Genomic DNA, 12,158 nt, shown 5'->3' on the forward strand with positions numbered 1-12,158 from the left:
TAATTATAATATAATATAATATAATATAATATAATATCGGATCTTATATTAATTTTTGTTCCAAAAGATGCATTAGAGCTGATTATCCGGCTAGGTCTTATTTTCGGGGAAATACGGTAGTTAGATTTTGTTGTTTTTAGTGATCCTAGGAAGATGTGCAAAATATAGTCATGAGGAAACACTAAGTGATTAATGCAATAAAATCTTACTTGCAGATGAGTGACAAATCTCGTGAGGATAAGGAAGGGGTTTGACCAAATAATGAAATTAAGGTTCAAGCAAAGTGCACTGTCTGGCCTGGTTTTCCACTGTAGCCACCATGGGATCTGAAATCTCGGACCAGACTACCCCGGAACACTTACTCATTTTTAGGTAAAACAACTCTTTATATTACTGTACCTAATAAACCCCAGGGACTCATCTCCCTAAAAGCTGGCATAAACTGAAGGTTTAAAGAAACCCACATTTTGGATTCATGAATAATTATGGAGGTTCTTTCTATACCTTGGGAATGTATCTTGTACTGATACCCATTAAAACAATTCATGGAAGAGCAATTGTCATTCTTTTCCATCAAGATCACTTGATGTTCTGCTGCTGCCCCGTCGCCCACAAAGAACATATTTGGCTGAGTGTACTCGAAAGTTGTCCTGGTCTAACGAAGTGGCTGAAAAATAGGAGCTGGACCAGACTTTAGAAGTGATGTACATGGCCTGCCTCTAGGAGGTTTATCACGGATTCCCTGGAAGATGAAACAATTTACTCTGCACCCAGAGTAGCTCTTGCAGGGAAATTTAATAGCTGACTGAGTAGTAGTGTTCAAAATATGTGGGTGATACTTATTTGATTACTCCAAGGAGAACTCCCTGCTCCCCAACAAAAAAGGACGGGTCTGCCAGCTGTAGTTTTGCGTTTAAAATTCTTCACCCAAGGAAGGAGAGGTCAAGAAAACCTGTCCAGATTAGGATTTGCTCGCTTGAGAAATCTAGACTAGAAGTTTTTAACATCCATAGAAGCGTCCAGTTCTGAACCTTGGGGTCGGCTGTAGGCCCTAGACATCCTGCAGCAGACTCAGGCCATGTCCTCTATGCCCGTCTGAATTCCTGACACAGCAACCATGAGCATAACATGGTTTCTGCCCCCAAAGTTCAGAATTGGTTCATAAAATCTGACGGAAGAAGAATAGCAGCCAAGTGTCAATTTGGTGTTGTGCTGGCAGGGAACTGAGGCTTGGCACGAACGAGTCTCCTCTCTGTCTGATGAGTTAGGAGGAGCCCACAGGAATGAGCAACTTCTGAATACTTTCTGGGTTGTACCTTAGAGGTCCGAGCTCGGGGGGGAAAGTGGGGATCACAGCAGTGATGAGCTTGCAGATGGGAACAGGCACTAAACTAGAGGGATTCGGGGCCAGTTAACCTGCAGAAGCTGTCATTTTCAGGGGGAGGGAGGATGGAACTAGAGGGCAGGACTGGGGAGAATCATGATTTACAGACTCGTGTGGAATTATTTTTCCAGTCACCCGTTAGGTTTTATTTTCGGCTCTTGCTTTGATGATAATTAAGTGTTTTAGTCTTGCCGTTAGTAAGAATCAGTTCCAAGTGACATGCCTGTTATGGTTGGTTAAGGAAGTGGTGGCACACCTCTTCCAAATTCTGACTGTCTCCTGTCTGTCAGGGGCCCTTAGGGGTGAACCTAAACTTGAGCCAGCTGGCTCAGCGTACCATGGCTCAAGTGCCATCTAGTGGTTAAATCGAGGAATTGCTTTTACCTCAGCGGCTAGTAACGTCTTTTTTGACTAAGACTCTTTGACCTTCAAATCCGAGAAACAGAATCTATTAATTCTCAAGTGTCGTCACTATTTTCAAGTGAGCTTGTTTCTTTGGAAATCTTTATTTTGAACTAGATGAATTCCAAAATAATAGTAGGTCCTAAAATTCCTGGCAGATAATGAGGAAATAAAAACAATGATTTTGCTTGATGACAAAACCACAGCAAATATGTAGAGGGAAAAAACCTAAACAAAACCAGTGCTCTTTGGGAAATAAGTTCTTCCAACCTGAGACTTAAGTACCACTCAGTAGACTCAGCTGTCAGCACCTCAGCATCCAGCCCTAGTACGAGCTCCCTGAGTGTGGATGAGCCAATGAAGCTCTGCATCTGGTGGCTATAAAGTATCGTGACTGATTGTGGGACAATTTCAAAAGCAGCTGGGTGCATGTGTGTGGCCTTTTCCCAAGTAGTCCCCTTGGGAAGCCATGCACTTCCAGCAATGCTGCCACTGCTTTAAAAAAAACCACGTCTTTGGAACTGCTTATTCAGGAAAGACTGACCTGGAGGCTGTTCCTGTAATGATATTGGGAAAGAGAGACAAAAGTAGGACGACTGGTGAGAAGTTATTGCAGGAGTCCAAGGTGATGAGGGTGGGGGCAATGGAGATGAAAGAGGATGGATTCAAGAGGCTTGGTGAAGGCAGAGTTGAAAAGTGTCAGTACCAAAAATGGCTCTGGTTAGTCGTCTCTGACAGGGCCAATGATGATGCTTCTGAAAGAAGATGGTGAGAGGAACTGATTTTGGGGAAAAGATGAAATGTTTGTAGTGGAAATAACAAGTGGGCATTGGGTCTGGAAATCAAGAGGGAGGTCATTATTAGAGACTATTCTGTACTTATTCAATTTATGGAACAAACATCATAAAGTACCCCTAATCATAACAGCTTGCATTTATTAAGTAGCTGCCATACTAGGGACCATGCTAAACCCCCCTGTGCACTAACTTAATCCTCACAAAACTGAGAGTTGTAAGTGCTTTATTGTTCTCACATTATAGATGGAGATAAAGTGGTTTGAAAAGAGCAAATTTCATCCCCAGTTCAGGCTGAATTAAGTGAGAGTAGGAAACCAGAAGAAATAAATGAAAACATCACTGTCATTACCGATGAAACCTGATTGGAGGATGGGGCTGAGATTTGTGCTAACAGTGACTTTCTAGTGCTCCTACAACCCCCAGGCCTTAGGGCAGCCACCTCACGGGCCAGTGTGAGTTTGCAGAGCAGATGCGTTCACCTAGCTGCGGCCTCACACTGGTCTCTCTGGACTTGGGTCCTACATGTTTGACGGGTTCTGGCAACTTCACAAAGCTCTGTTGATTGCTGGTTGCAGCAGGGAAGTTTATAAAGTAGATCTGAATTCCTAGGAGACAGGCTCCAAAATGATCATTTCAAGAGCACCTAGCCCTTGGCTGGCAGGGTTGGGCTGGGAGTCCAGGCACTGGTGGCCAACTGCCAGATATTCTGAGTGGACTATCCCTGTGGACTTCAGGAGCACTGAGGCCTCAAGCCTCACTGTGCAAAGTGCAGTTTCTGCACCAGTGACTTTAGCATCACCCAGCCCTGCTGAATGGGAATCTGCATTTTAACACGACTCCCAGGTTGTGTGCAGGCACATTAAAAATTGGGAAACACTGCTGGAGCTGTACCCAGAAGCTGCCTCGTACATGAAGGAGAAGCTTGTTTTTCTCCTGGTTGCCCCCTGCTCTCAGGAAAGCTTGATTAATATTCTCCTCCCTGCAGAGGCCTTCCGCTCTGAAGGCTGCCAACCACACTTCCTTCGATCACTCATTATATCAACAATTTGTCCGTTATTTGGGAGCAGTGAAAAAAGCCTTCTCAAAATATGCCCTGAAGCTCGTGGGGCATATGTGATAACTTACTCAAACCAACCTGATACTTATTTTATTTCCCTGCATGGTCCACTCCAAAGAGTTTTTAAAAAGTAAATTTCTGAAACCTTTCGATGGGCCATTTGTTTCACTACAAGACTTTCTCCCCAGAGGAATTTGTGATTATGACTGGAGTGAGAAAGCCCTGTTATTAGAAATAATATTTGGCCCTAGAAAACTCTAGAGAACTTGGGTGGAAGGGGGAATGGTAGAAAGGACAAGGAGGCTTAGGGGGTGAGGATAGGGAGAACAAGGGTTCTTGCTGTATTCATAGTTCCCATTTTTGTACTTTGACCAAGAGGCAGAGAAATCCATGGAAAAATAAAGGCTTAGAAAGGTGCTGGTTCTTCTAGAACTGTGCTGTTCAATATGGACATTAGCTACATACAGCTAAAATGAACATGTAATTAATTAAATTGACATAAATTTAAATACAATTAGATTCAGTCACGCTAGCCACTTTTCAGGTGCTCAACAGCCACATTTCCACCATTGAGGAAATTCTACTGGGCAGTGCTCTTCTAGAAAGTCATAGGGTTGTAAGACCTATGTTGGCTGCTAAGATGTAGTAATTTATTTCTCATTCAAAACTGAACTGCATCAGAGAAGGCCTGAAAGCCTGCGTGGTCTTCCCTAGGCGAGGGTGGGTAAGTGTGCCTTCCTACTCTGTGGTGCGTTGAAGACAGAAGGTAAAACATAGGCATCTGTGCCCATTTCCTCTGTTGGAGGGACAAGGAGCTGTAGGCCAGGTACTGAGCCCAAAGCGCGAAGACCTGGTTTCATGGTCTGCCTCGTGTCACACTGGACAGTTGGTAACACTCGTGGTCTCTTCATACAAGGATGGTGTCTGTCACTGACTTGCAGTGTGCTTGTGTGCTGGAGAGAGAGACAGACGGTGTGATTCTGAATTGCACAGGGGGCTTCGAAGATGAAAAACTTCGTGAATCCTCATTGAGTTAAATAAAATAGCAACAACACAATATACTTTAAACAACAGCAACAAAAAATATACTCCTGTCACTTGAACTTCCAATAATGTGCATATTATTTTGTCCAGAAGAAAACTCGGGGGTGAACATTTAACTGTATTAGAAAATGAAGTTGTACAAGTTTAATATGGCTTTTGAGATTTAATTTTAACAGGTTTAGAACTAACCCTGATGCAGGCTGTTTTATGTAATAAAATCTTAGTTTGGCAGCTCAGAAAAATGACATGTTAAAACCCAAAAATATTTGCATTCTTATATAGCTCAAGATTTTATTTAGGGGTTTGCATATATAAAGTGTGTCTATACATATTCTTCTTGCAATTCAAAGCGTCTTGTCCTTGCAGTTTTTCCTCTGGCAATAAGAAGCTTTTTTCTTTTCCCTTTTGACTCATTTAGTCAGCACTGTTGACTGGTTCTCCTTGCACACAAGTAAAACAGCACCTAAGAATTAGCTCAATGTCTGCACATCGGTCTTTGATAGCATATTTCAATGTATTTCAACTCAGTTGAGATCCTCTTATAGACACTATGTGAACACAGGTGCAAACTTCTACACAATACTGACGTGGATGAGAGAGAGAAGAAAAGCCCCAGTCAGGGTCAACAATTTAACTCTTTCACTGCATTAATTGATTTCAGATTTTTTTTCAAAATGTGTCAAAAATCCACAAAAAATAAGAAGTTGATATTTTGACTATGTTATGCATTTAACAACATTTTGAACTGCTTTGTATATAAATGACATTTTTATTTTAAACCTTTGTTACATGGTAATAAACTTACCGTTATATTGAATTTTAGCAAAAAATACTCAAAACATGTTAAGTGGCATCAATTAGATAGTTCAGGCCACAGGAAAACATATCCAAATGTCACAACAAATTAAGACAAGGTTAATATGGCAGCAAAATCTCCGCAGTTCAGCCCAGGTCTGTGACCACCTGGTTCTCAGTCTTGCACCTGTTTGGCCATCTTGGGCCTGGTGGTGTGGAGGTTACTGCCAGAGGACAACATCCTGCCCACACCCTTTCACACAAGCCGTGCAAACCCAATCCATCTGAAAACCCGGACATGTTCCCACAGCACATAAAAGAGAGAGTGATTTTTCACCATATTCAAGAGTCAGTGTGGAGTTTGCAGATCTGCCTAGGCTTCCTAGTACATTTAAAAAGGTTAGAATAAACTTATAAACCTTAATGTCCCTACATTTCCTCAAATATACCATCAGGGCACAAATGACCATGTCACTGAGCTGGAAAGGAGCAGGAGGGCCCCTCTGGAGTTGTCACAGTGAAGACAGCAGGGAGCCCGGCCTAGAAAAATCAAACCGTGCAATCCAGAATGTAACCAGAATGCCTAAAAAAGGCTGTATGAGCGAGCGATTCCACATCTGGGGATGTATTCTACAGCTATACTGGCAACTCAAGGGAAATCATTGCAGCATTGTGTATGTGAAAGACAGGAAACAAATGTCCATCAATGGATTAAATTCATCATGGCAGCCCCCATGCTGTGGAGGCCTATGCAGCCCTGCACGCTGGGACTGGGCCCCTCCACCACGGCCTTCTCTCTGCCCTCCCACTGGGCCCTCTCCACTCTCTCTGCTGTCCAAATCCAGCCAGGCCCGCTTCAGTCCACCTTCCCGACTCAGCCCTCCTCTTGAGTCACCTGTGGTACTGACATGTGTTTGGTCTCCTTGTGTTTTAGACGGCATTTGTGGTTTCTTCCTGTGTCACGTGTTAACTCCTTCGCTAGAGTACAAGCTCCTTGGAACCTTGTCTTCTAAGCATCTGCCTAGAAAGAGGACTGTGCTCGATCACTGTGCTTTCTCTGTGTCTCTCTTCTGTTTGTCTCTGTCTCTGTGTGTGTCTCCCGCTTCCTCTTGTCTCTGGGCACCTCTGGCCCACAAACACCAGATCCCCTTGTCAGGCCCCGCCCCCTCCTCCTCTCCCCTCCTCCTGCCCCCCCATCCATACCAGCGGATGAGCTGTAAGTCTGAAAATTATGAAACAAGTACCTATTTTTTTCACTTGTATAACTTTTTATTTACAATAAGAAAACAAACATTAAGCATTCAACAAGTTATATTTCAACATTTTTAAACTTAGTTTAAGGTGTACAAAGCAATGTAATAGTTAGACATTTACACCCCTCACAAAGTGATTCCCTCCCCACCCCTCCATTTAAGGCCCCTCATATATAGCTGTTACAGTACCGTGGACTATACTGAACAAGTACTTTTGTTGTGCTGGATGGACAGCTGGGGATGGGAAGAGGGGAGTCATGGAGGAGGAACTGCGTGGGAATGAGAACAAGCTCTGTTCTCAGAGTCAGAAGTCCTGAGTTTGAGTCCTGCTTCTGTTAGTTTTAAGCTGTGTGATGTGGGGCAAATACTTGATGTTTCTGAACTTGACCTCTGTGGGGACAGAGCCCCAAAAAGCAGTTTCCAGGCTCTCGGCCTCACATAGAAAGGTGCTGGCTCAGGTAGTAAATGGCCATCGACTGTGATCAAATGGCCAGCAGCTGTGGCTAGTTGGCCGTCAGCTGTAACCAGTGAGCCATTGGCCACTAATATAACTGCTGTGGTTACGCTAGCAGAAAATGGGGGCTAGCAAGAAGATGGTGGCTGAGCCTGCAAGCGGCAGTGAGGGTTGAAAATTGTGTTGCTTCTGGTCCCTGTGTCTCCAACCCAGCCGCCAGTGAGAGTATAGTGGTGTGACTCCCCTACCTATGGCTCCGTGGGTGTTCCTTTTTGGCCTCACCATGTCCTGCGTTCTTATGTGGGGAGTGGGACCAGAGACCCCGCCTGACACCCCGCACGACACTTGGCGTAGTTGGCAGGATCCCCCGCATGACACCCTGCATGACACATGGCGAAGTCGGCAGGATCCCCTGCACTACAACCTCTCTGTGTGAAATGCCGCTGTTGTGCCCTCATGATAGATTGTCTCGAGAGTCAGGTTAGTGTGCTCTGTGAGCTGCTGAGCGCCCACACCTGCAAAGCTTTCTTACCACCCATGCTCTTCACGGCTGCTTGACTGGAACTCCAGGAGAAAGATACTAGAGCGAGCCTCACCCCAGATTCAGAGCCAAAACGTGGAACCGTGGAGGAAGAGGGGGGTTGGGGGGCTGGGAGCGCCTGCGGACTCTTCATTCCATGGTGACTTGACTCAGAAGTCCTTGGCGTTGGTTTCTATCTGAGTGAGTGAATGTGCTGATTAGTTGTACTTGGTGAACCAGAAGCACAACCAAAATATGTTCCTCTGTGGGATTTAAAAAAATTAACAGGAAGAGCAGTGTGTGGTGATGAGTGTGGAAACACATTTCAGTTTTAGTTTTCAACCATTCTGGGAAAACAGGCTTCTGTCAACTGTACAGTTAGCTGGGTGAAGTCCCTCCTCCCTTAGGGCTGATGGGGGAGAAGTGAGGGTGGTCCTTGTGCCATGAGGGGCAAACAGCAGAGTGGAAAGAGCTTTGGATTCATGCAGGCTCAACCACAAAGGAGCTGTGTGACCTTGGGCAATTTACCTGCCTTCTCTGAACTGCAGTCGCTTCACCTGTAAAGTGAGGACTTCCTTTATAGGATTTTGTGAAGATTAAATGTGAAGTGTCTAGAACCGTGCCTGGCACACAGCAGACCTCCAGTCAATAGTAGGTATTACTATCACTGAATTCATTCAGAAACGGAAAGCAGAACCAAACCACTGTTACTTGGGGGTTTTCTGTTACAGCTGAATTTAATCCCCACGAATACACTTACTTTACAAATAAATTCCCCACGTCTTTTAGGAAAGGAATCGAATGTTACAAGCCCCAGACTTCCTACATATGGCCTAGCCTTTACGCCTGTTTTGTATTTTTCCAAAAGAACTACCACTCTCTCAATGAACATTCTCAGCACTCTTTGACAGTTTTCAGAGTCCACATAAAAAAAGCTATGTGTCTAAGTTCTGGCCAGAGGGATGGAAGCCGAAATGTGTGTGAGAGATGTGTTCTTAAAAAGAGGGGTGGGGGGCCCTTCTTCGCTTTTTCTGCACTGTTTTTCCTCACAAAACCTCCGGCGCCAAATGCACGTGTTTTTGTTTCCCCACACCTGCCATTTCTCTGGACACCAACTGGGTGTCCTACAATTCAATTCAGTGCTGACGCGGTTGCCCTGGAGACGGTGTCGGATCCCACAGGCTAAGTCCAACAGGACTGCCCCCACATCAGACACCAGTCCCAGCTGGCCACCTGCATGTCTGACTGGCTGGCTATAAATTGGGGGTTCCCATGGCTTTCTCCTCAGGCTCGGCCATTTGTCAGAATGGCTCACAGAACTCAGGAAAGCACTTTACTTACCTTCATCGGTTTATGATAAAGTCTGTTATAAAGAATACTAATGAGCAGGCAAGCCAAGTGAAGAGGTACATACAGTGAGGTCTGGAAGGGTCCCCAGCACAGGAGCTTCTGCCCTCATGGACTTAGGGTGCACCACCTTCCTAGCACGTGGATGTGTCCACAATCCCAAAGCTCCCTGAACGCCATTGTTTAGGGTTTTTATGGAGCTTCCGTTATGTCATCATGACTGATTGAATCATTCATTGGCCATTGGTGACCGCACTCAATCGTCAGCCCTATTCCCCTCTCTGAAGGTGGAGGGCTTGGGCTGAAAGTCCCACCCCTCTGATCACGTGGTTGGTTCCTATGGCAAGCAGCACCATCCTGAAGCTACTTAGGGTAGCACCAAAAGTCACCTTATTAGCCTCAAGTCAGGTATGGCTGTTGTGAATAACAAGAGACGCCCCTGGCATCACTAGCACTCAGGAAATCCCAAGAGGATTAGGAGCTCTGTGCCAGGAACTGAGGACATGGCACAGTGGCCACCGTACCCCAAGGAGATGCTGAGAAGGGAAGCTGGGCTTGGGAGAGAGCAGAATAGAAGGTGCTTGGGTCCCTGACAACAAGGAGGACGACACCAGCCCCACTGTGATCATTCCTGACTTTGAGAACGTGCAAAGATATCCCTAAAGGGGCTGATTATGTTACCCCGCCCACCACCTAAAATCTCAGTGGGTGTAACCAGGCCCGTGGAAGGATGCCTGGTGAGGTTGGGCCAATATGAGAGAAAGAGGAAGAGTAACTAGTCCAGCCCCTGCTCGGAGGCGTGTTATCCCCAAGGGTGTTATCTGGTGGTATGGCCTCGGCTCTGACCTTGACCCTGGTCTGCGTAACACAATAACTTGTATGAAGACCTCAAAAAACCTACTTACTACATTTGGCGATGACCTGAAACCAGTTAGCAGAGCTGCTATTTTGAACAATATTGCAAAGATGCAACAAGTATTTTGAGCAAACAGAACGATGAGCTGAATATAACAGTATGAAAAGTGAGATGAGGGTGAATGGGAGAATCTGCCTGACTGGGGGCCCAACACCAATGCCCTCAGTTCAGACGACTGAGGGGATTGCGTTCAGTTGTGAATGTTGGGGGAATGTGACCATCAAGGTGAAGAGACTCCAACAAGTGATATGCAAGTACCAGTTGAGGAAAGAGCTGGGGGGATGGGGTTAAATGACATGCGAACCCTGTATCAGGGCCGTAACAAAACACCACCACTTGGGTGGCTCAACCAACAGAAATTTATTAACTCACAGTTTTGGAGGCGAGAAGGCCAAGCTCAAGGTGTTGGCAGAGTTGGTTCCTCATTAGGGCTGTGAGGGAGAGCCTTTTCTGTTCCCTTCTCCTAGGTTCGGGTGTTCTGTTGGCAACCTTTGGTGTTCCTTAGCTTGTAGACGCACCGGCCCCCGCTTTGTCTTCATCTTCACACGACATTCTTCCTGCGTGCCTATCGCTCTGTCCAAATTTCCCCCTTTTAAAGGGACAGAGTCAAATTAAGTTAGGGCCCACGCTACTGACCTCATTTTAGCCTGCTCATCTGCTAAGACCTTATTTTCAAATAAGGAACTCACAGGTACTGCGGGTTAGGACTTCAACATCTTTTTTGGGGGTAATACAATTCAATCTGTAACAATATTTCCAATATTTGGAGGGTAGTCATCTAGAAGAGGCTTAGTTATTTTTTTTATGTGACCCCAAGGGAGAGAAGCCGGGCCCGGGTGGCAGTCCCACAGAGACGGATTAGCCCAGTGAGAATGTTATACCTGAGAGTGTAATCTGGCTGTTCTCTGTATAGCTCCATGCTTCTCTCCTCTCTCACTTGTACCCAAAGGCTACTTTCCTTCCCCTACTCCATATATAAGCAAAAACAAAGATGCAAAGAAACTATTGACTGTATAATTTATCATAAACTGGCATACTTCTGAGAGTGATAATGGAGAAGTCCAGCAAGGGGGTACACTGACTAAATAATGAAAAACAAGACAAAACAATGCCAAACCAAGAAACCCTCCCAAACCAAAAAAATACCCAGGGGAAAAATCAGGTTTTCATTATCACTATGCACCAGCAATCAGCAATTCTGGACCATGTCAGTGATAACATATTCCTCCTTAAAAAAATTGTTCTTGTTGGTTAAATCCTAAATAATTGCTATGGTTACTGTTGTTTAAATAGACATGTAAGTTTCAAATTAGCTTGTTTTAATTCATTTACCTTTAATAAATAAGTTTTATATTCTACATGGCTGTTAATTTGAAGAACACCCAATTATACAGTTGGCCCCTGACACATGGGAATGCCTGTACATTCATTTGGAGAAGTTCATAAATATTCAAAATCATTCATTTTTGGTGAACAGTGGAAGTCTCCCACCCCTGGTGAAGTACTCCTGGCTTTTAACAATAGATTAGAAATAAGCAATGGAAGTACAATCATTATGAAGATTAAGAAACAGAACTTGAGTTACTTTAATTCTGTTATTCTATGTGACCACTTGGAGTTTTTATTTGTATTCCAAATTTAAACAGTACAAATGGTGAGTTGTAATATTTTTATTTGGTTCGTGCAAATTTTAGCTCAATCAGTGATTTTTTAATATGTAAAGAGTGGGTTGTGTTAAAATATGATCCACTCTGGGTATCAAATATGCTGAGTGAAGAGTAACAACAGAAATCAGGGAAAACTGAGCTGTCTCCTGGACCATTCCATTATGGACCAAAGGGGAATAGTTCTCACCTTCTCAGAGACTAGAAAAGTCCAGTCCTGGGAGAAGGTGGGGGCTGAGGGATAGGGAGGACCACCAGGAGGGGGGAGGAGTCTGAGAATGACCTGGATATACCCTTCAAAAATATGCGTATTTGTTTAATAAAAATGCAATAATAATATAAATGCAGTTTGGTGATTGGATTTTAAAAAATGTCTATTTACAGAGTAAATCTTTTCATGTCATTAAAATTTTTCCTGCAATATTATTTTCAGGGGCTGCCATCTTGCCTTTTCAATTCCCTTCTGTGTGTCTCCTTGCCTTATCTCCCTACCTCACATCATATACAAAAATACATTCTAGATGC

Source organism: Rhinolophus ferrumequinum, chromosome 3, assembly GCF_004115265.2.
Source record: "Rhinolophus ferrumequinum isolate MPI-CBG mRhiFer1 chromosome 3, mRhiFer1_v1.p, whole genome shotgun sequence".
Taxonomy (NCBI): domain Eukaryota; kingdom Metazoa; phylum Chordata; class Mammalia; order Chiroptera; family Rhinolophidae; genus Rhinolophus; species Rhinolophus ferrumequinum.